Raw genomic sequence first — 24253 nt, forward strand, 5'->3', positions numbered from 1 at the left:
CCGGTGTTCATACGGTCACTAGCTCACCCTGACTGAGTATGTGTGTGCATGCACGTGTAGGTTGAGCACTTGAGCGTGACCGTGTGTGTTCCATCGTGTGTTCGGACATGCATGCATTAGGGCATCACGCGCGTTTTTGCGTCCATGTGTATGTGTGACTGTGGCATACACGTAGGGGGAGTACGTGTAGGGGCCACTAAGGAGCAGTTAAATCACACAGTAAGTTAGTCGGAAGAAGCAACCATCATTTCACTCTTGAATGACACGTACACAATATAAAATGGTTGATATGGAGAGAAAAAGAAAACCACTATATATACACTAGCAGGAGCCTAAGCTACAAGCCTGCTTGCTTAGGTTGCTCTCTTCACAAGCATAGAACGACGGGCCTGATCCCGCAGCTGGGGGAAGGGAACAATGTTCTGTGTAGACGCGGTCGACATTGGCGAGGGAGAAAACCCACAGTCGGTGCGTCCCAATCGGGGGTCACCGCGGTATGGGCTGATGCCGCGTCCCAACCGCCCTTCTAGCTACAGCCCGACGTCCCAGGTAGTCCATCTTCCTTTTGGAGCCGGCTTGCTCCACTGCTGTAGCTCCATCTCCATGTCGATCTTTCTCTACTTCTACCGACTTCTACTTGTGATGAGTTTATGTCTCATGAACTAGTGCCAGTACTATTATTCTAATCACACTTCTTCAATATCTTCGCCATGAGGGATGCTCAGGTCGATTTTAGTGGAACTGCACAAAAGCATCGTATGATCCGAGGGTGCCAGTCGTCTTTCCTTCAACAGGTTCTACCTGCCCAGGAAATTAAATCATGTTTAGGGTTTAGGGTTTAAGTCGTAGTGACCCCATCAGTAGTTTTTCTATCGTACACGCTCTCACAACTTTTTTATTTAGTTCTGAAGTAAATATTGGCTATGATCTGTGAATCATTGAGATGCATCAGCATGCATGTTAGGTTTCCTTTGTATTTGATGGAATGTTGTAACAGGGCAACCTTGGAATAGGAATGAAAATGGAGTGGAATAGTTTCCGTTTTTCCGGAGAAAAAATGGAAACGGAGAGAAACCAACGTTTCGTTTCGTTGGATCGCACCATCGAGAAAAACCAACGTTTAAATCACGTCTGGCGTGTTCGTGTCTCACCCTCCTCCACGGCTCGACCCCACACAGTCGCTCGGCATGCCACTCACCGCAAACCGAGTAGTATACCATAACTTTCCCGCCTGCTTGCCGATGGATCGCACCATGGAGTACTAGCACTACTGGAAGAGATTGATGAGTTGGGGGAGGACAGCTAGCTGTAGCACGGACTCCCAAGAACTTACTACTGGAAGAGATCGCGCATGTTGTAGCCGGCTATTGCGACCTTTGAACGCGGAGCAGCCACGTGCACCTGAAGCGGTGCGGGTGACGCTCTCTCGACCGGCGCGCCGCTTCAATGCCGGCGCCAGTGAGAGGTCGCGTCCTCTCTGGCTGGGCATGAATGCGGCACTGACCGTTTTGGGCGAGAAGCACGCGCGGGTGATGAAGAGGGTTCGGGTTGGTCAGGACCGGCCGTGGCAGCGGTCCGGACGTGCGCAAACAAGAGATGATGTACGTTAATATTGCTGCGTATATAATTAACAACATAAATAATGTGACAATTGGACAAATATGATTGGAGATGGAGATGGAAATGGAATTTTACGTAAACACGGATATGCATGTCTATGTCTATGTGTGTGTGCGCGACGACTCTCGCGACCTGGAAGCGGGTGTGTGTTTTTGATCGAATTTTCTTAAGGGAGGGTAGTGTACCACATGTGAAGGAGATGAAGTGCGACCAGGACGCGTGGGCATGGGTCGTTAGTTCATTGGAAGTAGTACTAGTTTTCTTCACTGTACATTAAATAAAGAGTTTCGTTTCATACTTACACAATTTAAAATGATTGTTATGGAGAGAATAAGAAAACCACTCCACTATATTTTAGTCGTATACATGAGAGTACTATATGGACGCAGCTTCATTGACTTAGTGCACCTGCCTTTGGATTTACGACAGGTGGGCCCAAAATGTGGCTGGCTCACCTGTCATATAGCCAAAAGCAGGTTCAGTGAAGGCACCGGAGCTCAGTCCATACTACAGTAGTATATATATAAGCGGGAGCCTCAGTGCTTGTTCGCTAGGATTTGCACTCTCCACACGCTCGCCGCACTACATATATGTTACACGCTGGAGGCTCAGCGTTCATTTGCTAGGGTTTGCTATATTCACAGGCTCTCACCCTCTCTTCACCAGATCTAAACAAGACTGCGTTAGCCTCTTGTCTCTCTCCCCCCTCACAGCTGGTGAAGGAGGCGTCCTTATCTCGTCGCACCAGGAAGGGGAGGAGGTGCAGCGTTCACTCTATCACCTTCGGTGAGGGAGGCAATCCACTGCCGGCTGCGCTGTTCTCTTTCACCCAACGCCTGTGCGGGAGGGCCACCGACCCCTTCTTCCTCATTGTCATACGTAGTGTGGGCAGATCCGACCTCCCGCCGCACGCCTTGCCACATCCCGACGACCCTACGGTATAAGTTTCTTTGAAACCGTCGTTGCTCTAGCTGCATGTGGATCTTTTTCGATCTGTAGTCGAATCTAGGTCTTGGTTCAAAGAGGAAAGAAGGGTGCAGTGGGCTGGAGCAAGAATCTAGGACGTTGTTCAATGAGGAAAGGAGGGGCGGAAAGTAGTATAGACTGGCTATCCAGCCGCTTTGTAGGTCGAAAAGGGAAAAAGGGGGTAACCCAGTACACACATCTGTAAGGAACCGATATCTTTTTTGAAAAGGGAAAGAAACTAGGGGGTCGGGTAGTTTGTGCACAACTAGATTTGCTGCCCTCACATAGGAAGAAGGTTCAAAGACAACAAATATGGGACCAGCGCATATATGCTGCTTGGCTACATACTCTGCATCACCCATTTATACGTGTGGACGCACATGGTGCTGGCATGTCCCAGGCAGCTATTTTGCTGTTGTTAATCCCAGAATTAACTACTGATCTATTTTAAAATAATTTCTCTGTTAATATGAATTAATGCAACCGTTTTAGAAATGCTATTGTCCTATACTTTGTTTTCCATCAAGATAAGGTAGATGCTTCTTTTTGTGGCCGCATGTTTCATCCTCCTTTATTGGCCGGTAATTTTTTTCTTTTTTGCCTCTTAAAACATGGATATCTATTCAACTTGTTGCTATAGAAAACTTAAATATCACACCGGCAACTTTGCTTGATTTCAGTGCAACTGCACAAAACTTGATTGGATTTCCTATTCGTGTTGGTAGATTCATATTTTATGTTGGTCGTCTCATGAAAGGTCAGTACAGGCCTTCATCCACATGATTGTGCAGTGTGCTTTGAGATGTTGTGCTACTTGTATTGGTACTGTTTTAAATAAATGATGAATTGAAGCTATTTTATTGCTGTCTTTTCCCATTAAGTAGTGAACAAAAATGGGACCAACCCAGACATGATGCTTGTTGCTTTGTTACAACAAATTCAGCATCACCCCCTTTATAAGCCAGTAATTGATGCCACTCTCAGAATTAACTACTGAATCTTATTTCAAAACTGCAACACTTGTTAGGGATTGGCGGGATTACCATTTTTGTGGCCGCATGTTTCATCCTCCTTTATTAGCCAGTAATTGATTCCTTTTTTGCCTCTGTTTATACAGGGATATCTATTCAACTTGTTGCTATTGGGACATTTTGCTTCGCTACGCGAAACACTTTGCTTGATTTCAGTGCAACTGCACAAAACGAGATTGGATTTCCTATTTGTGTTGGCAAATTCATATGTGATCTTGTGTGTGTCATGACAGGTTAGTGCTTGCCTTCATCCACATGATCATGCAGTGTGTTTTGAGATGCTGTGCTACTTGTATTGGTACTGTTTTAAATAAATGATGAATTGAAGCTATTGTATTGCTGTCTTTTCCCATTAAGTAGTGAACAAAAATGGGACCAACCCAGACATGATGCTTGTTGCTTTGTTACAACAAATTCAGCATCACCCCCTTTATAAGCCAGTAATTGATGCCACTCTTAGAATTAACTACTGAATCTTATTTCAAAACTGCAACACTTGTTAGGGATTGGCGGGACTACCATTTTTGTGGCCGCATGTTTCATCCTCCTTTATTAGCCAGTAATTGACTCCTTTTTTGCCTCTGTTTATACAGGGATATCTATTTAACTTGTTGCTATTGCAACATTTTGCTTCGCCACGTGAAACACTTTTCTTGATTTCAGTGCAACTGCACAAAACGAGATTGGATTTCCTATTCGTGTTGGCAAATTCGTATTTTATCATTGTCGGTCGCATGAAAGGTCAGTACAGGCCTTCATCCACATGATTGTGCAGTGTGCTTTGAGACGTTGTGCTACTTGTATTGGTATTGTTTTAAATAAATGTTGAATTGAAGCTATTGTATTGCTGTCTTTTCCCATTAAGTAGTGAACAAAAATGGAACCAACCCAGACATGATGCTTGTTGCTTTGTTACAACAAACTCTGCATCACCCCCTTTATAAGTAGATGGAAGCACATACTGTTGTTGCGCCCACTCTACCCTGGAACTGAATCTTAGTTCAAAACTGCAAACACTTGTTAGGGATCGGCAGGAGTACCATTTCTGTTAGGGATCGGCCAGAGTACATGTTTAAGAAATGTATTGTTCAGATAATGTCTTTGTTATTATATATCAGTTACAAACTTACAGTGTTTTACAAATGGTACTATCCTGCTTTGTAGTTCTTTCTACATGTTTAACCAAGGTATTGTTAAGATAATGTCTCTGTTAAAATGAATCAGTCGCATTGTTTTAGGAATGATACTTTTCTACTTTTTCGTTCTTTATACATCTTGAAACAAGGCATTGTTAAGATAATGTCTCAGTTAATATGAATGAATCACACTGATTGAGAATTGCTACTCTCCTGCTTTGTTTCCCATTAAGATAAGGTAGATCAGTAGATGTTTTTCTTCTGGGAGTACAAGTCATCAACCGTTATTTCTCAGTAATTGTTTCCCTTATACATTTTGTTGCTTACAGGGATATCAAAATTAAAGCTCGTTTTTATTCCAACTTTGATTTTAGTTCAACTACACAAAAGGAGCCAATGTGTCCAAGGCAAACTGCTGCATTACTGGGTCCAGTTGGTCGTTCCACTTTGCAGAAAGAAGCAGTCATTGTTTGCGCTACATTATAGAAGGAATGACCGAGAAGCTTTATAGAGTATTAGGCCTTCCACTATGTAGGCCAAAACAGGTGCCAATTTCACCTTTTCTTAGTTTGGCACCGAATCCCTCCATTGCTACAGTCGGTGCCATAAATATTAGACACCGGTGACATGACTAGTCTGGAGAGACCATTGGCACTTTAACAACACATGGAGTACCCTGGGCAAGAAGTGCCCAAACAACTACAAGAAGCGACAGGACTCCACGATCATAGGCATTACATATTTTGAATGGGAAAAGCTTGTCAAAGTTTAATCATTGATGTTAGCAAGAAGCGACAGGACTCCACGATCATAGGCATTACATATTTTGAATGGGAAAAGCTTGTCGAAGTTTAATCATTGATGTTAGCAAGAAGACGTTAGTTTAATATATTGGAATTGGAAAACCTTGTCAAAATTTCCTCATTGATGTTAGCCAGAAGACATGCATTTGATATTTTTGAGTGGGACGCCCTTGCTGTGAGCAGTGTTGAGTGTTTTTTTCCTATTCCTGTGTATAGTTTAGAAGTAAATAGTTACTCTGCTAAGATATTCCTGTGTTAAGAGTTTGTTTTGAATATTGTCTATGTAATGCCAGGCCTTGTGTTTGATTGCAAAGTTGAGCTTGGAATGTTGTGGCATGCGGCATCACGAGCTATTCACCGTGCCTCCTGAGAATAATGCTTCGTATTGTTTTTCATGTCGATCTAATGCCAGTGATTTGCTAGTTAAGAAGATCATCCTCTTCTGTTGTTTCCGTGCTTAAGAAGTTCATCGTCTGATGTTTCATTCATAGCCTATACGACAAGTCGGGTAGGTTAGACGTGAAACCATATGATCTTCCGACCAACTCATGATATTAGGCCGTGATTGGATCATCGTTTTCCATCCAAAACCGCTTGTAAAATTGGCGTTTGTAAATTAAAGCAGATGGTCTCGGGCGAAGGCGCTTGGTTGGTCGATTTTGACTAGTAAAATATCGAAAGTACTTGACACACGATAAAAACGCTGAACGACACTCGGATGATTGCTAATCCAGCCGTTAGCTATCGTTTCAGCCTTTCCCATGGATGGCATGATACGCATGTCGTGCATGTATCGTCAATGTCATCCATAAAACAGTGCTTGTAAAATATACACTGGTCTCTCAAATTACACGCGTAACCCGCCAGTTTTACTTAGAGACCTCGGGCCCTCGGTTTCATTACGCCTGTATTTTACGCGTTGTTTTCGATGACGAGTAAATTACACTTGTATGTTAATATAGGTTTGAAATAAACCAGAGCTCCCAAGCGCGGCTTTACCGTTTCATGCCGTCTCAGTTTCTCGAAGGTGCTCATAGGTGTCCGATGATCCTGGCTTCCTGAATGTGTAGCGGGCGTTGTAACAGACCATCCGTACGGCCCGCGAGGCCCTCTCCATTGTCCTTCGAGTTGTTGCGCTCGCCGTGGCGCCGAGCATTGTTAACATCGTCAACGAACATGAGGATTTAGGAGATGGCTCTATTTTGACTGGATGACACTAGGGACCCACTAGGGCCATAGCCGTACGTACGCAAGTGCCTCCTTATTATGTACAACTATTTTTTTTTTGCTTTCTCCTGGTTTCCTGACATCACGGTCCCAATCCATTGTCAACCTATGTAGTCAATATAAACGAGAGAATTGCACAAGGTGCGGCCGACAGCTGGGACCAAGCAGCTCGAGCAGTATTTGTGTTTTTGAGGCGTGAGCACTGCAGAGTTTTTCTTGGCGATGATTTTGTTGTTGTTCAGAGGAGAGCAGGGTATTAACTGGGCGGGCTGTGGCCCATCTAGCCCAGGCCAGATATCCAGCCCAGATACTATTTTTTCAAGATGAAAATGGCTAGCCCAGCTATACGTCTTTTTGAGGAATACCCAGGCAAGGTCACTTGTAATTCTCCGCCCCACCGGGCTGCAAATCTTTCCTAGGAGGGATGCATTAGGCTTAACAGGAAAATGGGCTTTAAAAAATAATAAATGGGATGTAATTATAAAAACTGGGCAGTAACTATAAAAAAAATGCACCAAACACGAAATTAGTTTATAAAATATTATTTATGGATTTTGAAAATCTTAAATTTTCATTGTTGCGCGCGCAATGTTTCGTTGGAATTTTACATAATACAATTTATATTTAATCTGACTAGAAATTTTGGGATAAAAATATTTCGGAGCCCATCAAAATGTGGGAAATTTTATTGAATTCTGTCTTCAACGGTTGGTTGAAATTATTAATCATTGCCCTAGCTAGAAAATGGGATGTACTTTTAACAAACTGTAAATGGGCTGTTGTAAATTCCACTAGAATTCCAACATGGGTTGTACATTCTTATAAAACGCAAATGGGCTATAAGTTCTCTGCCACACACTTGTGGGCCTACTAAGTGACGCATCCCCTAAAAAAATAAGTTAACGCGTATGCAAGGCTTTGCCAACTTATTATAGTCAACACACGGTTCTAGCAGCAGTGGCTGTTGGATGTCTGTCCAACGGATGTCGTGCTTCTTCTTCAATCTCGAATATTCTTAGCTTCGACCGCCCAAAAAATGATTCCCCCCCTAACATCTGGGGCGCACCGTTTCGGAGGCTGACCTGCGGGCCTACTAAGTTGGAGCGTACCAAGGGCTTTGTCAACTTAGTCAATAATAAACGTTTCTAGCTTCAGTGACCGTACGATGTCCATGCAACGGCCGTACTGCTTCTTCAACCTCTGGTCTTCTTGGTCCAGCCGCCCAAAGCAGCGCCGGCCGTGCCGCCTGCTCCTGCCTCCAGTGGCCGGCTGTGCTGCCGTGGAGGCCTCACCGCCCCCATACTACTCCCACCGCTGGCCAGGCCATCCCTCCACTCACCCACACCCCCTGTTATTCTGCGGCGACGGCAGCCTCACACCGCAGCCGAACCAGTGAACCCTCGTTCCACTGTTGCGTCTTCCCCGGCTCCGCGTCGTCCCCTTCCTAGGCCTCGCCGTCGTCCAGACCACCACCCTGGTGCTCTTAGCGCGGCGTGGTCAACATGGTCAACGACCGACTTCCATCAGAAGAGTACTGTACGTGGAGAGGCTGACAGCTGGGTCCAGGCGGCCGCAAGGAAGTGCCTCCTTATTACGCGCAAAATAATTATTCCTCCACCTTACAGCAGGGACCCACCGGACGGGCCACCTTATTTCACGAAAAAACGTTTCCCCCTGACTGCTCGGACCCACCTGACGGGCTAGCGTATTTCGTGAAAAAAGGTTCCCCCTGCTGTCAGCTCGGACCCACCAGAAGTGCCTCCTTATTACGCACAAAAAAATGAATACTCCCCCTGCTAGATGGGATCCACCATGGTGGGAGGCTGACTTGTGGGCCTACTAAGTTGACTGGGACGGGGGCCTTTGTCAACTTTAGTCAATATGAATGATTCTAGCTCCAGTGACCGTATGATGTCCATCCAATGGCCGTAGTGCTTCTTCAACCTCTTGTCTTCTTGCTCCAGCCGCCCAAAGCAGCGCCGGTCGTGCCACATGCTCCTGCCTCCCGTGGCCGGCTGTGCTGCCGCGGAGGCCTCACCGCCCCCTACTATTCCCACCGCTGGCCAGGCCCTGCGGCGACGGCAGCCTCACACCGCAGCCGAACCAGTGAACCCTCGTACTCCTCTCCACGCGGGCTTCCACTGTCGCGTGTTCCCCGGCTCCCCTTTGTCCCCTTCCTAGGCCTTGCCGTCGTCCACCGTCCTGGTGCTCTCGGCATGGCGTGGACAACATGGTCAAGGAACGACTTCCATCAGACGTGGACTGTACGTGGAGAGGCTGACAGCTGGGTCCACGGCCGCAGAAAGGAAGTGCCTCCGTATTACGTGCAAAATAATTATTCCTCCACCTGACAGCGGGGACCCACCGGACGGGCCACCGTATTTCGTGAAAAAAATGTTTCCCCCCTGACTGCTGGGACCCACCAGCTACACCTTCGCATGCAAGGAAGTGCGTCCGGGCAAAAAAAACAAATCGATTCGCCCCCTGACTACTGGGACCCACCAGCTACATCTTCGTACGCAAGGAAGTGCCTGACAGTCGGGACCCACGCGGTCGAAGCGTACGTAGCGTTGTCATTCTGGTCGCGAACGTGTACGTAGATACATACTGGTCGATGTAGAGGCGCGCACGTAGCATGTACATGTACGTACAACGGTCAGTGTGCAAGAAAGAAAATACGGCCACGTATGTGTACATACGGGAGGGGTCTCGAACGCCTACTCGCGCATACGTACGGCGAGGGCTTGTGTACATGGCTGGGTCGGAACGGAGAAACAGCGTCATCGTCGTGTTCATGGGGAGGCAACGGAATGCGTCGTGTTCATGGGGAGGCAACAGAATGTGTTGTGTTCATCGGGAGGGCTTGGACGGAACAGGCGATGGAAACGAGGCCTAGTGTACCGCGGAATGGAGGAAACGGCCTTGTGTTCGACCGGCCACGTTCAAAACAGGATCCTGTTCATCGGGAGGGGTGTGGCGTACCGCAAAATGGAGGAAACGGACCTCCTACAGTCGAAACGGGGGTCCTGTTGATCAGGAGGGGTGCGGCGTACCGCAAAACGGAGGAAACGGACCTCCTACGGTCGAAACGGGGGTCCCGTTGATCGGGAGGGGTGTGGCGTACCGCAAAACGGAGGAAACGGACTTGTGCTAGAGCGCGACGGTCGAAACGGGGTTCCTGTTCATTGGGAGGGGTGTGCCGTACCACAAAACGGGACTCCACGGGATACTGTTCATCTCCACCATCGACCTCCTCCAGCCTCCATGGGCTCCTGTTCATCCAGCCTCCATGGGCTCCTATTCATCCAGCCTCCACCGCGCGCTACTCCACCGGCTACTGTTCAACCACCCCTCCACCGTCTACTGTTCATCCAGCCCTCCACACCACGGGGTCCTGTTCAACCACCCCTCCACGGGCACCCCTCCTGTCGGAGTAATGGGCCACGGGTAGGCTAACCCGGGTCCCAGAACCTTTCAAGACATCAGGGCAGGCTGCGCCCCTCAAGACCCCAGGACGAAGAGCCGCCTTCTAAGAAGTCGGCGGCAAGGCAACCGACTGCCCACTCGTGGCCGAGTCCCAGGGACGACTTCAGGAGGAGCCGACTCCTGACTGACGACTTCCAGAGAAGCCGGCCATGGGGAGTCGGCCCGCGACGCCAACAAGCCCCATGCCCTCATCAAGAGGGATGGGACGGGGAGTGGCTACGGTGAAGCTCACTCCCACCCCTTTCCAAGGGCAGGCATGGCCACAGTACGCCGTACCCGCGGAGTTCTCCGTCCGGCGCGGCACTGTTGCCATGCCAGCCCTGACATCAGCACCAGTGTGCAGGATCCTGTACCCACGACGGCTTGTCTGTACGACCCTGAGGCGGCGGGCCCCACCAATCAACGGGACTCTAGAAGATGGCGAGAGTTCCCCCAGTCGGACCCGTTGGGAGCCAGCCCCCGAGAGTCAGCCCGCCCCTCCCTCGGGGCCCACGCGCCATTAACCAGATGTGACGGGGAGTGGCAATAGTGATCGCCCGCCAGGCGGCAGGGCTGTTGCCACGACCCCATGACCAAGCCCACGTCATTAGAAGCACGGCTACAGTAATCAGCAGCCGGCAAGACCCCGCCAGCGGCGGACACGGCCTGTCGGCGCCGTACTGGGCCGGTCGGCGAGGCCCGCCAGTCGGTGGGCCCCAGCAGTCGGCGGAGAAGACGGAGGCCGGAGAAACTGACTGCTGGGCCCGTGCCCAGCCGTATTACCATTGTACCCTTGGGGGGTAGGCCTATATAAACCCCCCAGGTCACCCATGCAAAGGGTTTGAATCCATTAGCACTAGATCAGACCATATAGGGAGGAGAGAGCTAGCCTTGCCTTCTCCTACCTCCAGGAAATAGCTCAAGGAGCAATCGTGTAAACCCTTTGCCATAGTGATCATGCGGAGACCCCGCAGAGCAGCAGTAGGGGTATTATCTCCCCGGAGAGCCCCGAAGCTGGGTAAGATTCGCCGGCATGCATGCCTTCGCCTTATCCCGTTTCCAGGCACCGACGACGTTCTACTTGCCCCCGCCATGATAAGCCATCCTTTGGCATATATCGCACCCAACCCCCGACATTTGGCGCCCACCGTGGGGCCTGGTGCACCGTCGTCTGGAGACCTGCTCTGGACGGGAACCCTTTTCCTCCCTGGCGAGTGCAGCCAGCCTGGCACGCCAGACGGAGTTTGCACTGACGCGCTGAACAGCGCCGAGATCGCCTGCGCAGCCAGGTGCCTCGCCGATCTTGTCGGTGAGGTTCGCCTCTCCGACGAGCCTGCATCCGACGCAGGCACGGGCGGCCCCAAGATCCTCCTCGCGGGTCTCCTTGACCAACTCCACGTCACCGGTGAGCCTGCCGTGGACTTGGAGTCTGTAGGCTCCACTGACCCGATGCGGGTCGACTCCGACACCGCGTCGCTCGACGCGTTCCCCACCAATGTGGTGGTCTACGACGAGCCGCTCCCTCGTGCGGAGAGCGACGGAAGCACCATCACCGAGGTGCTCATCATCGGCCATGACGAGCCTCCAGGCGGAGGAGCGCATGACCCCCTTGGCGCGGCACTGCAAGACCTGACTGCGCCCATTCCGAAAGACGCTGGCGTGGAGACGTTGGAGGCGCGCCGCCTTCAGCTTGTCGAAGGCGTGAAGAAGCTGTCAAGCATGAGATGCTTGTCAGAAGCCTACCAGCGTGAGATGGATCGCGCTGTGGGTGGCTCGCCAGCCCCAGCTGGGCCCAGCCGCCTATGCGCGGTCCAGCAGCGCGGTGTGGCCATCGCCAACCTGTTCGAGGCAAATCGCCCTGTGTACGCCACGCTTGCAGAGAACATTCGAGCCGCCCAGGCGGCGGCGGACGAGCTGGACAACTTCGAGGGCGAAGACCGCCGCCTGATGATGGAGCGATTCTAGCGGCTCCTCGACGCGGCTGCCGCACAGAACGAGGCCGGCTGCCGCACGGAGGCGCCGCAGCAACAAAACGACAACCCGCCTCCATGCCGAGACCAAGGCGCGACGTCTCGAACGCCGACTGGCGGCGCCCGAGGAAGAAAAGACAAGGATCCGGCTGTCAGCTACAGTTGGACTCGCATTACCATAGAGCGCAACCAAGACAGCCGCCCGAGAACAGTGGAACGACGGGACGACTGTCCGCCTCCTCCTCCTCGCAAGGAAAGGCGAGTCTCCCCGCTGCCTGTTGACCACCCGACTCTCGGCGACCGCCTTGGCCGTCGAGAGGGAGTCGGAGAAAACGACACCCGCCACCGGATCGACCGACTTCACCGATCCCTGGCGCTGGAAGAAGAAGACGAGTTGGGTCCGCCTTGTTTCGGGCCCCAGATTCGAGACAAGCCCTTTCCCAAAGGGTTCACGCTCCCAAGAGACACGCCCAAGTACACCGGCTCCGTGAAGCCAGAGGATTGGCTGGTTGATTACTCCACAGCCGTCAGCATAGCGAACGGCAACAAGCGTGTTGCCGTAAAATACGTTCCGCTCATGCTCCAGGACACGGCCCGGACATGGCTAAACAGCCTGAAGCCCCGCATCATCAACAACTGGGTCGACTTCACCGATGCATTCGTCCGCAACTTCACAAGCACGTACAAGCGTCCTCCCAAGCCTCGTCAGCTTTCCTTGTGCGTGCAAGGCCCCAACGAGTCGACTCGCGACTACCTCATGCGTTGGGCTGAGCTTCGGAACTCCTGCGAGGGCGTGCATGAGATGCAGGCTATTGAGTACTTCACTGCCGGGTGCAGAGAAGGCACCCTCCTCAAGCACAAGCTCCTCTGCGACGAGCCAGAAACCCTCGACGAATTGCTGGTCATAGCAGACAAGTATGCCATGGCCGACTCCTCCATGAAGGCGGAGATTCAATTTAGTGCGACTGGCCAAGTGGCCCCTCAGGATCCTAGAACTCCGGCTGGAGACGCCAGTCGGCGACAACAGCAGAGCGACCACAAGCGCAAGGTCCCACAGCCAGCGTCCAGCAGCCGGCAGGTAGCGACAGTCGAAGATCAGCAGCCGGAAGGGCTGCCTCCACCCAAGCGACAGAAAGGCGGCAAGCCCAACTGGTTGCTGGCATTCTCATACGAGCAGACTCTGGATGGTCCTTGCAAATTCCACAGCGGCGCAAAGCCGTCGAATCACACCACCCGGAAGTGCCACTGGCTCACCAGGATCGCCAAAGGAGACGGCCTCCAGCCTCCCCCGCCTGCTGGGCAGCAGCCTTCGCCTCCGCCCCAGCAGCCGGCTGTCAGGCCAGTCGGCGCAGTACAAGACGAGTACCCCGAAGAACATGGAGCCTACGTGATATTTACCAGCATGGCTGATGATCGACGCAGCAGGCGGCTGCAGTAGCAAGAGGTGAATGTAGTAGCATCAGAGACACCAGAATTCATGCACTAGTCCGAGAAGCCTATCAGCTGGAGTAGAGCTGATCACCCAGAGGTGATGCCGAGTCCGGGCTCTTATGCCTTGGACTTGGATGCCACCTTCGCCATGGATAGACGAGCTGCTCGTTTCTCGCGAGTCCTGATAGACGGACGCAGCAGCATCAACATCCTGTACAAAGACACCATGGAGAAGTTAGGAATCAAGCAAAGACAGCTCCAGAACAGCCGGATTGTGTTCCACGGCATTGTTCCTGGCCTTTCCTGCTCACCAATCGGCAAGATCCTGATGGACGTCCTCTTTGGAGACAAAGATCACTTCTGCCGAGAGTTAGTTTGGTTTGAGGTGGTGGATCTTTAGAGCCCATACCGTGCGTTACTTGGCCGACCTGCCCTGGCCAAGTTCATGGCAATCCCCCACTACGCCTACCTCAAGATGAGGATGCCTAGTTCCAAGGGGGTTTTGACCGTAGCCGGCGACTACCAGAAGTCGTCTGCCTGTGCGGCTGAGAGTAGTCGGTTGGCCGAGTCCCTGGTGATCGCGGCCGAGAAGCGGCTTCTTGACCGGGTTGTGGCATTGGCCGGCAAGCAGCTAGAGGTGTCGCCTAACCCCAAGGAGTCGAAGGCTGAGGGTTCGTTCAAGCTGGCCAAAGAGACAAAGAAGATACCCTTGGATCCGGAGCACCCAGAGAGGTACGCTGTCGTAGGCGCAAACCTCGATAGCAAATAGGAAGGCGAGCTCGTTGATTTCCTCTGTGAGAATCGGGACATCTTCGCATGGTCCCCCAAAGACATGCCAGGTGTACCGACGGAATTCGCCGAGCACAAGTTACATGTCTGATCTGATGCAAAGCCTGTCAGGCAGCCCTTACGCCGCCTATTAGAAGAGAAGAGAAGAGTTGTCGGAGAAGAGATAGCCCAACTCCTAGCAGCCGGTTTCATTATGGAAGTATTCTTTCCAGAGTGGCTAGCCAACCCGGTCCTGGTACTGAAGAAGAACAAGCAGTGGCGAATGTGTATTGACGGCTTGCCCCAAGGACCCGTTTGCTTTGCCGAGAATTGATCAGGTGATAGACTCCACAGCCGGTTGCAAGCTGTTGAGCTTCTTGGATGCATATTCGGGATATCACCAGATCAAGCTGAACCTGGCTGACAGACTGAAGACCGCCTTCATCACACCGTGTGGAGCCTTTTGCTGCCTCACCATGACATTTGGCTTGAGGAATGCCGACGCCACCTTTCAGCGTTGCATGCAGAAGTGTCTCCTCAAGCAACTCAGCAGAAACGCCCACGTCTACGTGGACGATGTGGTGGTGAAGACGGAGAAACGTGGAACACTGCTGGAAGACCTCAAGGAGACCTTTGAGAACCTGCGCCAATTCCAGATCAGGCTCAACCCTGAGAAGTGCGTCTTCGGAGTACCAGCCGGCCAACTCCTTGGTTTCCTGGTCTCTGAACGCGGCATAGAGTGCAATCCTATAAAAATCAATGCCATTGAGAGGATGGAGGTACCCAGCCGACTGCTGGACATGCAAAAGTTCACTGGCTGCTTGGCGTCCATCAGCCGATTCATCAGTCGGCTGGGCGAGAAAGCTCTCCCCTTATACCAGCTCATGAAGAAGACCACTTTTTTCGAGTGGAACCACAAGGCGGATGAAGCTTTTCTCCAGTTGAAGAAGATGTTGACTACTCCACCTGTTCTGGCGGCCCTGACTCCTAAGGAGCCTATGCTCCTGTACATCGCCGCCACCAACCGAGTAGTCAGCACAGTCATTGTAGTGGAACGCAAGGAGGAAGGCAAGGCGCTACCTGTCCAGAGACCGGTATACTACCTGAGCGAAGTGCTGTCGACCTCCAAGCAAAACTACCCCCACTACCAGAAGATGTGCTATGGCGTGCACTTTGCTGCCAAGAAATTGAAGCCTTACTTTCAAGAGCATCCAATCACTGTGGTCTGCACGGCCCCACTTGCCGAGATCATCGGAAGCCGAGATGCTTCTGGCTGAGTGGCCAAATGGGCCATAGAGCTGGCTCCCTACACCATCCACTACCAGCCCCGCACCGCCATCAAGTCACAAGCACTGGCCGACTTCCTCGTCGACTGGGCCGAGACACAGTACCTACCTCCAGCGCCCGACTCCACCCATTGGCGGATGCATGTCGACGGCTCCAAGATGCGTACCGGCTTGGGAGCCGGCGTTGTCCTCACTTCTCCTAAAGGCGAAAAACTCAAATATGCACTGCAAATCCACTTTGCCGCCTCCAACAACATCGCCGAATACGAGGCGCTCATTCACGGGCTCCGGCTTGCCAAAGAGCTTGGCATTCGCCGGATCCTGTGTTATGGCGACTCGGATTTGGTGGTCCAGCAGTCGTCTGGCGACTGGGATGCCAAAGATGCAAACATGGCGAGTTACCGATTCCTCGTGCAACAACTCAGTGGATATTTCGAGGGGTGCGAGTTCCTCCATGTGCCAAGAAACGACAACGACCAAGAAGATGCCCTGGCACGAATTGGCTCTACCCGCCAAGCAATACCATCCAGCGTCGCCCTTCAGCGCCTCCTCAAGCCGTCTGTCAAGCCTTCGCCAGAATCAGACTCCATCTTTGTGTCGGCTATCCGACTCCAGAGCTCCGGCAGACGGTACGAGGATTTTGGCAGATGGCTCCAAAGCCGCCACAGTCGAAGCCGGCCCAGGGACTGCAGAGCCCGGCCCGGGGACTGCGGCGACCAGCCCGAAGACTCCAGAACTCGGCCTGAGGGCTGCGCCAGCCGGCCCGGGGACTTCATCAATCCAACAAGCAGTTGCTGACTCTAGCCCGCCGCCTCCCAGCCCAGCCACCCTCGTCCAAGTTGCAGTTCTGGCAGTCGAAGAAATAGCAGCACCTTCATGGGCCCAACCCATCCTCAAATTCCTGGTGAGCAAAGAGCTACCGACTGATGAGACCTTAGCTCGGCAAGTACAACACCGAGCGGCAGCCTACACCATAGTCAACAGAGAGCTGGTCAGGCGCAGCATCACTGGTCTCTACCAGCGCTGCATAGAGCCAGAGCAAGGCCAAGCAATTCTCAAAGACATCCATCAAGGCGAGTGCGGCCACCATGCGGCTTCAAGAGCACTCGTCGCCAAAGCCTTCCGACACGGTTTATTTTGGCCAACGGGCTTGGAAGAGGCCAAGGAATTGGTCAAAAAATGCAAAGGGTGCCAGAAGTTCAGCTCCAAGCCGCATCAGCCGGCTTCTGCACTCAAGACCATCCCCATTGCCTGGCCCTTCGCAATTTGGGGCCTAGACATGGTGGGACCATTCAAGATGGCACGAGGTGGCTTAACTCACTTACTTGTCGCGGTGGACAAGTTCACCAAGTGGATAGAAGCGAAGCCAATTAAGAAACTGAATGGTACGACTGCCGTGACTTTCATCTCCGACATCACAATTCGGTATGGCGTACCACACAGTATCATCACCAACAATGGCACAAATTTTGCCAAAGGCGCCTTGGCCCGTTTCTGCGCGACACAGGGCATCCGACTGGACTTAGCGTCTGTTGCCCATCCGCAGTCAAACGGCTAGGTGGAGCGGGCAAATGGCCTCATCCTGTCTGGTATCAAACCTCGACTGATCAAACTGCTGGAGCGTTCGGCCGACTGTTGGCTTGATGAGTTGCCAGCCGTCCTCTGGAGTCTGCGCACAACCCCAAACAAGTCAACCGGCTTCACGCCTTTCTTCCTCGTCTACAGTGTTGAAGCCGTCATCCCAACGGACATAGAGTTTGATTCCCCGCGAGTCACCATGTACACCAAGGAGGAAGCAGAAGAAGCACATCAAGACGGCGTCGATCTGCTGGAAGAGGGCCGGCTGCTGGCACTCAACCGGTCCAGCATCTACCAGCAGAGCCTGCGCAGATACTACAACAGGAAGGTCAGGCCGAGATCTTTCCAAGAGGCGACCTTGTGCTCCGACTGATCCAGCGAACAGCCGGCCAACACAAGTTGTCGGTGCCTTGGGAAGGCCCCTTCATCATCAGCAAAGTGCTGGGCAACGACTCCTACTACCTGATCGACGCTTAGAAGCCCCGAGCACGCAAGAGGGACGATTCCGGCAAAGAAACGGAGCGGCCATGGAATGCAAATCTCCTCCGAAAATTTTACAGTTGATGCAGTATGTACCACGCTACCTTTTGTATTAAAGTACCAAGACTTTGGGCCCCCCGAGACGAACTCGGGGACTGCCCTCTTTTATCTATATGATAAGAATTATGCCTACGAGTATGTTACTCTTTGTTACGCCGCTTGACACCGGGTTCGAGTAGTTGGCCCGGGGACTTGCCGTCCTGCGCTATGAAATGCTTCCTACGGCCGGACAAGTAGTGTGTGGCATCTAAGCCGTCTCCTGCCAGGAGCTGCAGCTCGTAGAGCGACTGTCTGGTGGGCAGGAGTAAGGAAGAATGGGCGTCCACATGAAAAATGGCTAAGGACTCAAAGCATAAACATAGCTTAAGGCCGGCTTCCAGCCTTTTTTTTCTTTTCACAAACTGACTATTGAGCAGTCGGCTCGCCGCCTTCTATTCAACTTGCTAAAAAACTCTGAAAACGGCTAAGTACTTGCCTTCCCAAAAGTAGCCAAGCATTTGATCCAGCGGCAGTCTGTAGAGTGGTTGTTCGACTGACAAAGACGGCAACTGAGGGAAGGCGGCAAAGGAAAAAGCCAAAAGAGCAATGTGCAAGAAAAGATAGAATTCGGATAAATATTTACATAACAGAGGCCCTTGGCCGAATCTTCGAGCAAAAGTTCAAAATACACCCCGCGAGTGGAATTGTGCGAATTAACAAAGTTCTTCAAAGACTACTAAAACAGGTAAAATAAAGATAAGGCGGCAGCCTAGGAGGCTGCAGACGGATTCAGAGGGTCGGAGGAGACGGCGGTGTTAGGCATTGGGGCGGCCGGCTAGGCAGTCTCGGCTTGATCACCTCCGACGGCAGTCGGCTCGGTCGCACGTGGCTCATTGCTGGAGGCGCGGTCGAGCTGAGGCTGGCCGTCCGCTCCGTCTTCTGGTGCCTCTGTCTCGCCTCCGTCCTCCGCCTCGCCTTCCTCCTAGACGCTGGAGCCGATCACCTCCGTCGAGTCCTCGCCATAGTCTGGGTTCATCCCAAACCACTCCGGCGGTACCTCCTCGCCGTCCTCAGCCTGCTCGGGGACGAAGATGCTGGTGTCGGTGTACTCGGCGATCACCGCGGCGTGCTTGACGACAGCGTCTTCCGCGGCTGCCAGCTCCGGCTAGGCCTCTGACCGGAGTGTGGCTAGTCGGTCTAGGTCCAGCCCTGGATACCATGCCTTGACGAATTCTGGGCGCGGCGCACTCCAGCCCGGGCCGAGGAACCTTTCCAGGCCTCAAGACGGCCAGCCGCGACCTCTAGCCAGTCGGCGGTCCGACTGGGGGTGCACGGAGCCTGCATGTCTGGCCACAGGGCAGCAATCGCCTAGGCGCCGACACATTGAAGCCGGCACAGCATCCGGTGAGCCAGCCGAAGGCGAGCCTCGATGCTCAGGATATGCTCGTTAAGGGTCCGAGGGGCATCAGCGACGATCTCTACGCCATCCGCCCTCCGCTCCTCGCGGTCAGCCTCGATAGCTCGAATGGCGGCCTACGAGTGGCAGGGGAAGAAGTCTGCCAAGAAGGAAAGAATGAAGAACAAGTCAAAAACCAGGAGTCGGCTCGACTTACAGTCAGCAGCTCGAAGAAAGAAAGTAAAGAAACTCACCATCAACGATGTCCTCAATCTCATGGAAGCCGGAGGTCAGCAATGCCTCCTTGTCAGCCAGGAGGAGCGCTCGCTCGTGAACTCGGCCAGGAGGGTGGCCTCCGCCTCTTCCACCTCCTTCTGCGTCTTCTTGAGCAGCTCCTTCTGCTCTGCCAATTGTGTGGCCAGCACATCGCGCTCGGTGGCGAGCTTGCTGCACTCCTCCCCCTTAGCATGCAACGCAGAGTTGGCTTCGCTCAGCTGCTGTTGAAGAGTGGTGTTGGCCCCTGAAGAGAAAGAAGAAAGAAGGTGTTAAGTCATCAACAAAGAAGGTCGCCGGGGAGATCCGGCCCGACTGCTCAGCAGTCGGCCCGAATCTCGGGGACTACAGCCCGCGGGTGCGCCAACGCGCCCCCGCAAAGAAGAAAAAGAACTCACTCCAACTCTACGACAAGTCGGCGGTCCGCTTGCCTAGCTCTTCAACGTTGTGGTTGAAGGCGGTGACACGGAGGTTGTGATAGTCCTGCAACAAGTATTTCAGACAAAGTTAGTACCCGGAACTCACCAATTGGAGTTCCGGGCCGCCTGCTCAGCAGCCGGCCCGAAACTCGAGGACTACACCCAGTGGGTGTACTGGCGCGCCCCCTCAGAGACGAACAAGAAAACAGAGTCAAAAGAGAAAACATACCCGGATGGCTGCCCGCGACGCCAGGTGCGCCTTGGTGCAGTTTTGGATGGCATTGCTCTCGGCTCGCAGCTTCGTCTGGACATCCAGAAGCGCCTGGTTCAGCGGGCCCGTGCCGCCTCCTTGCACCCACCCAATGGCCGCGGTGCTCGTCGCTTCGGCATCTGGAATCGTCAAGCTGGCGGTGCCGGTCTCCAAGGGGCGTGGCGCCGAAGTCGCCTTCTCAAGACAGCGACGCGTTGGCGAGCCGACTTGAAGGAGTAGCCTTGCCACGGCCTCATCTTCAGTTGGCGGCACTGGCGGGTCCGCCGGCTGTTTACCTTGCACGCTCCCAGACGGCGGTGGAGGCGGCGGCGGAACGATCACGTCCGGCGTGGAGGCGTCGCCGCCTTCCTGTTACATGATGGGGTTCTCGCCGACGGCTTCCCAGTCTGCCCCGTGAACTCCGGAGGCGGCGGCGCAGAGTTCAGCGAGATGACGAACACCACCGATTGGCGGTGCGCGGCCTCCTCCGCTGGCCGCTTTTCCGCAGCGGCGGCCTCGACCGTCTCCAGCTTCTTCAGGGCGGAGGCCTCCGCCTTCTCGGCCTCCGCTTTCTCCCGGCGGGTGGCTTCTTCCTCGTCGCGCTTCTCCCGCGCGTTCCGCTCCATCGCCTCCCGGAGGTCGGTGGCGGGGTCAATCCGCCGAGTGGTGGCGGACGTCTCTGCCGACCCCATAACGGAGGCGGCGACGACCCTCTTAAGAGTAAGGGGAGCCCTGAAGCATGAGGAGCAAGTAAAAACTCAGACAAAGGCCACAAAAAAGGAATAAAAGCGTAAAGATAGAATGCTCACGCGGAGACCAGTGGCGGCTTCTTTACTTCCTTGCGGAAGCGGATGGCCTTCGTGGCCGCCTCGTCCCGCTTGGTTGCCGCAGCCGAGCTCTTGGGCTTCTTCGGCACACTGCCGAACAAGGTCGGCACGGCCCTGTGCTTCTTCCCGCCGCCTGGAGCACCCGGCGCGGCAAAAGAGCCCGCGCCGGGATGACCGGCTCCTGGCCGGTGGCGGGGGACGACCTCCTCATCATCATCAGGCCAGTCCTCTAGACTGGCTCCGAGCCGCGGGCCGCCTCCTCCCTCGGCGTCGTCTTCTAAAGCCGCTGCCCCCAGATCGGGGTCGTCGACGTCGCTCTCCGCCCGGTCGGCGAGGAACTCGCAGGCCGGCCCCGCGGTGCCGGCTGATGGATGGAGGAGGGGATTCTGACCAAAGCTGACTGGTCAGGTCGGACAAGGCAAACTCGGCAAGAAAGAAGACAACTCAAAGAAAAAGGAAAAGGGCAACTCACTACGGGCGGGGGGTTGGCGTGAGAGTACGACTCCTTGCCGAACCGCCAATCCTCTAGGAGCTTGTTGTCCGAGAGGTAGTTCACCATGTAGGCCACCTCCTCGTGAGGCACATCCTTGGTGCACATCTGACTCGGGTCACGGTGCCCGCTCATTTGGCATATCATGTGGGGGCGACCTTGGAGCGAGAGAACTCGGCGCGTCATGAAGGCGGCCAGCAGATCCGGACCAGTCAAGCCCTCCGACTGCGTCAACACTCGGAGTCACGTGACGGTGCCGGCTCCCGCAAGTCTCAGCGACTTGGCCCGGTATGACCAGTTGGGCAGCCTCCCAGCCGGCAGATTGACCCAATCGCCCTCCGCGAAGACACTCTTCACATAGAAGTACGATCGCTGCCACATCTTCACCGACTTTATTAGCTTGATGGTGGGGAAGGGGTTGTCGGCTCCCGACCTCCACACGGTGATAAACGCACCGCACTGAGCCGGCACGCCGGTGGCCTGGGTGTCGAGCTTGGAGTAGAAGAACTCCCCCCAGAGCTCGATAGTGGGGAGGACTTCGAGGAAGCCTTCGCATAGGGCGACAAAGGCGGACAGTAGCACCACTATGTTGGGTGTGAGGTGGTGCGGCTGGAGGCCGTAGAACTCCAGAAAGGAGCGGAAGCAGCTGCTCGTCGGCAGCCCTAGGCCGCACAGGTAGTGCGAGCGGAAGATGACCCGCTTGCCCTCCTTCGGCACCGGAGAGATCTCCCCCTTCGGTGCAAGGCGTACCCGCACGTAATTCTCGTCGGGGAGCCGACGAGTCTGGCAGAGGAACTCGATGTGGTCGTCATGGACCTCCGAGCCGTCCCAGGTGCCGGAATGCACCGAGGGAGGCACGGCGGCGGAGGAAGAGCTCATCATGAGCAGATCGCCGCGGCGTTCGGCAAAGCTTGGGCGCGCGGCAGTGCGGAGAAGAGCAAGAAGAAGAGCAAGGAGTAGCGTGGAGGAGGGGCGCGCGTGCTCTGCCGCGCCCCCTCCTCCCCCTACTTATAGCCTCATGGCCTGCGAAGCCGAGGGGGCGGTTGTGGGATTTACTGCGCCCACGACCCCACGACCCCCACGTTCCCACGCCAAAGTTACTGTGCGCAGTAACTTTTTGGGAATCCTAACCGTCTGCTCGGGCCGCAGCGGATCCGCTCGTGCGCTGAGGCGCGGTAGTGGCGGGCCCCGCCTGTGGGCATGTCTGTCACGCGCGTGGGCAGGCAGACTGGCCCGGCCGCGTGTTGCCACATGACAGGCCCGGAACAGGCGGCGGCCTGGAAGCTTAGCCAGCACGCCATTTAGATCCCGCTGCGGCGTTCGGAATGTTGCGTAAAATCAGAGTTGAGCGAGTCCGACTCCTTCTAGTCGGCCCGGCAGAAGTCAAGCAAGATTCATGTCTCGGGCACCCGGAAAGAGAAACTACTGAGGCTCCCCGGCCGATCGTCCATGGCGCCTCATCAGCTTCGGGGACTACTGTCGGAGTAATGGGCCACGGGTAGGCTAACCCGGGTCCCAGAACCTTTCAAGGCATTGGGGCAGGCTGCGCCCCTCAAGACCCCGGGACGAAGAGCTGCCTTTTGAGAAGTCGGCGGCAAGGCAACCGACTGCCCACTCGTGGCCGAGTCCCAGGGATGACTTCAGGAGGAGCCGACTCCTAACTGACGACTTCCAGAGAAGCCGACCATGGAGAGTCAGCCCGCGACGCCAACAAGCCCCATGCCCTCATCAAGAGGGACGGGACGAGGAGTGGCTACAGTGAAGCTCACTCCCACCCCTTTCCAAAGGCAGACATGGCCACAGTACGCCGTACCCGCGGAGTTCTCCGTCCGGCGCGGCACTGTTGCCATGCCAGCCCTGACATCAGCACCAGTGTGCAGGATCCTGTACCCACGACGGCTTGTCTGTATGACCCTGAGGCGGCGGGCCCCACCAATCAGCGGGACTCCAGAAGACGGCGAGAGTGCCCCCAGTCGGACCCGTTGGGAGTCGGCCCCCGAGAGTCGGCCAGCCCCTCCCTCGGGGCCCACGCGCCATTAACCAGATGTGATGGGGAGTGGCAATAGTGATCGCCCGCCAGGCGGCAGGGCTGTTGCCATGACCCCATGACCAAGCCCGCGTCATTAGAAGCACGGCTACACTAATCAGCAGCCGGCAAGACCCGCCAGCGGCGGACACGGCCTGTCGGCGCCGTACCGGCCGGTCACCGGGGCCCGCCAGTCGGCGGGCCCCAGCAGTTGGCGGAGAAGACGGAGGCCAGAGAAACTGACGGCTGGTCCCGCGCCCATCCGGATTACCATTGTACCCTTGGGGGTAGGCCTATATAAACCCCCCAGGGCACCCATGTAAAGGGTTCGAATCCGTTAGCACTAGACCAGACCATATAGGGAGGAGAGAGCTAGCCTTGCCTTCTCCTACCTCGAGGAAACAGCTCAAGGAGCAATCGTGTAAACCCTTTGCCATAGTGATCATACGGAGACCCCGCAGAGCAGCAGTAGGGGTATTATCTCCCCAGAGAGCCCCGAAGCTGGGTAAGATTCGCCGGCGTGCATGCCTTTGCCTAATCCCGTTTCCAGGCACCGGCGATGTTCTACTCGCCCCCACCATGATAAGCCATCCTTTGGCATATGTCGCACCTAACCCCCGACACCTCCACCGTCTACTGTTCATCCAGCCCTCCACACCATGGGGTCCTGTTCAACCACCCCTCCACGGGCACCCCTCCACCGTGTACTGTTCATCCAGCCCCCCACCACACCACGGGGTCCTGTTCATCCAAAGGCAAAGCCACCGCTCAC

The 24253-nt window shown here is 54.2% G+C and overlaps 1 protein-coding gene across 1 annotated transcript in view; it reads right to left on the reverse strand.

Annotated features, from left to right (window-relative positions):
* The window catches only part of LOC119357777 (equilibrative nucleotide transporter 3-like), a 165461-nt gene that overhangs the window by 138985 nt on the left and 2223 nt on the right, over nucleotides 1–24253 (reverse strand). The gene's annotated exons all lie outside the window — the stretch shown is intronic.

The sequence above is a fragment of the Triticum dicoccoides genome, chromosome 2A (genome assembly GCF_002162155.2).
Source record: "Triticum dicoccoides isolate Atlit2015 ecotype Zavitan chromosome 2A, WEW_v2.0, whole genome shotgun sequence".
Classification (NCBI taxonomy): Eukaryota; Viridiplantae; Streptophyta; class Magnoliopsida; order Poales; family Poaceae; genus Triticum; species Triticum dicoccoides.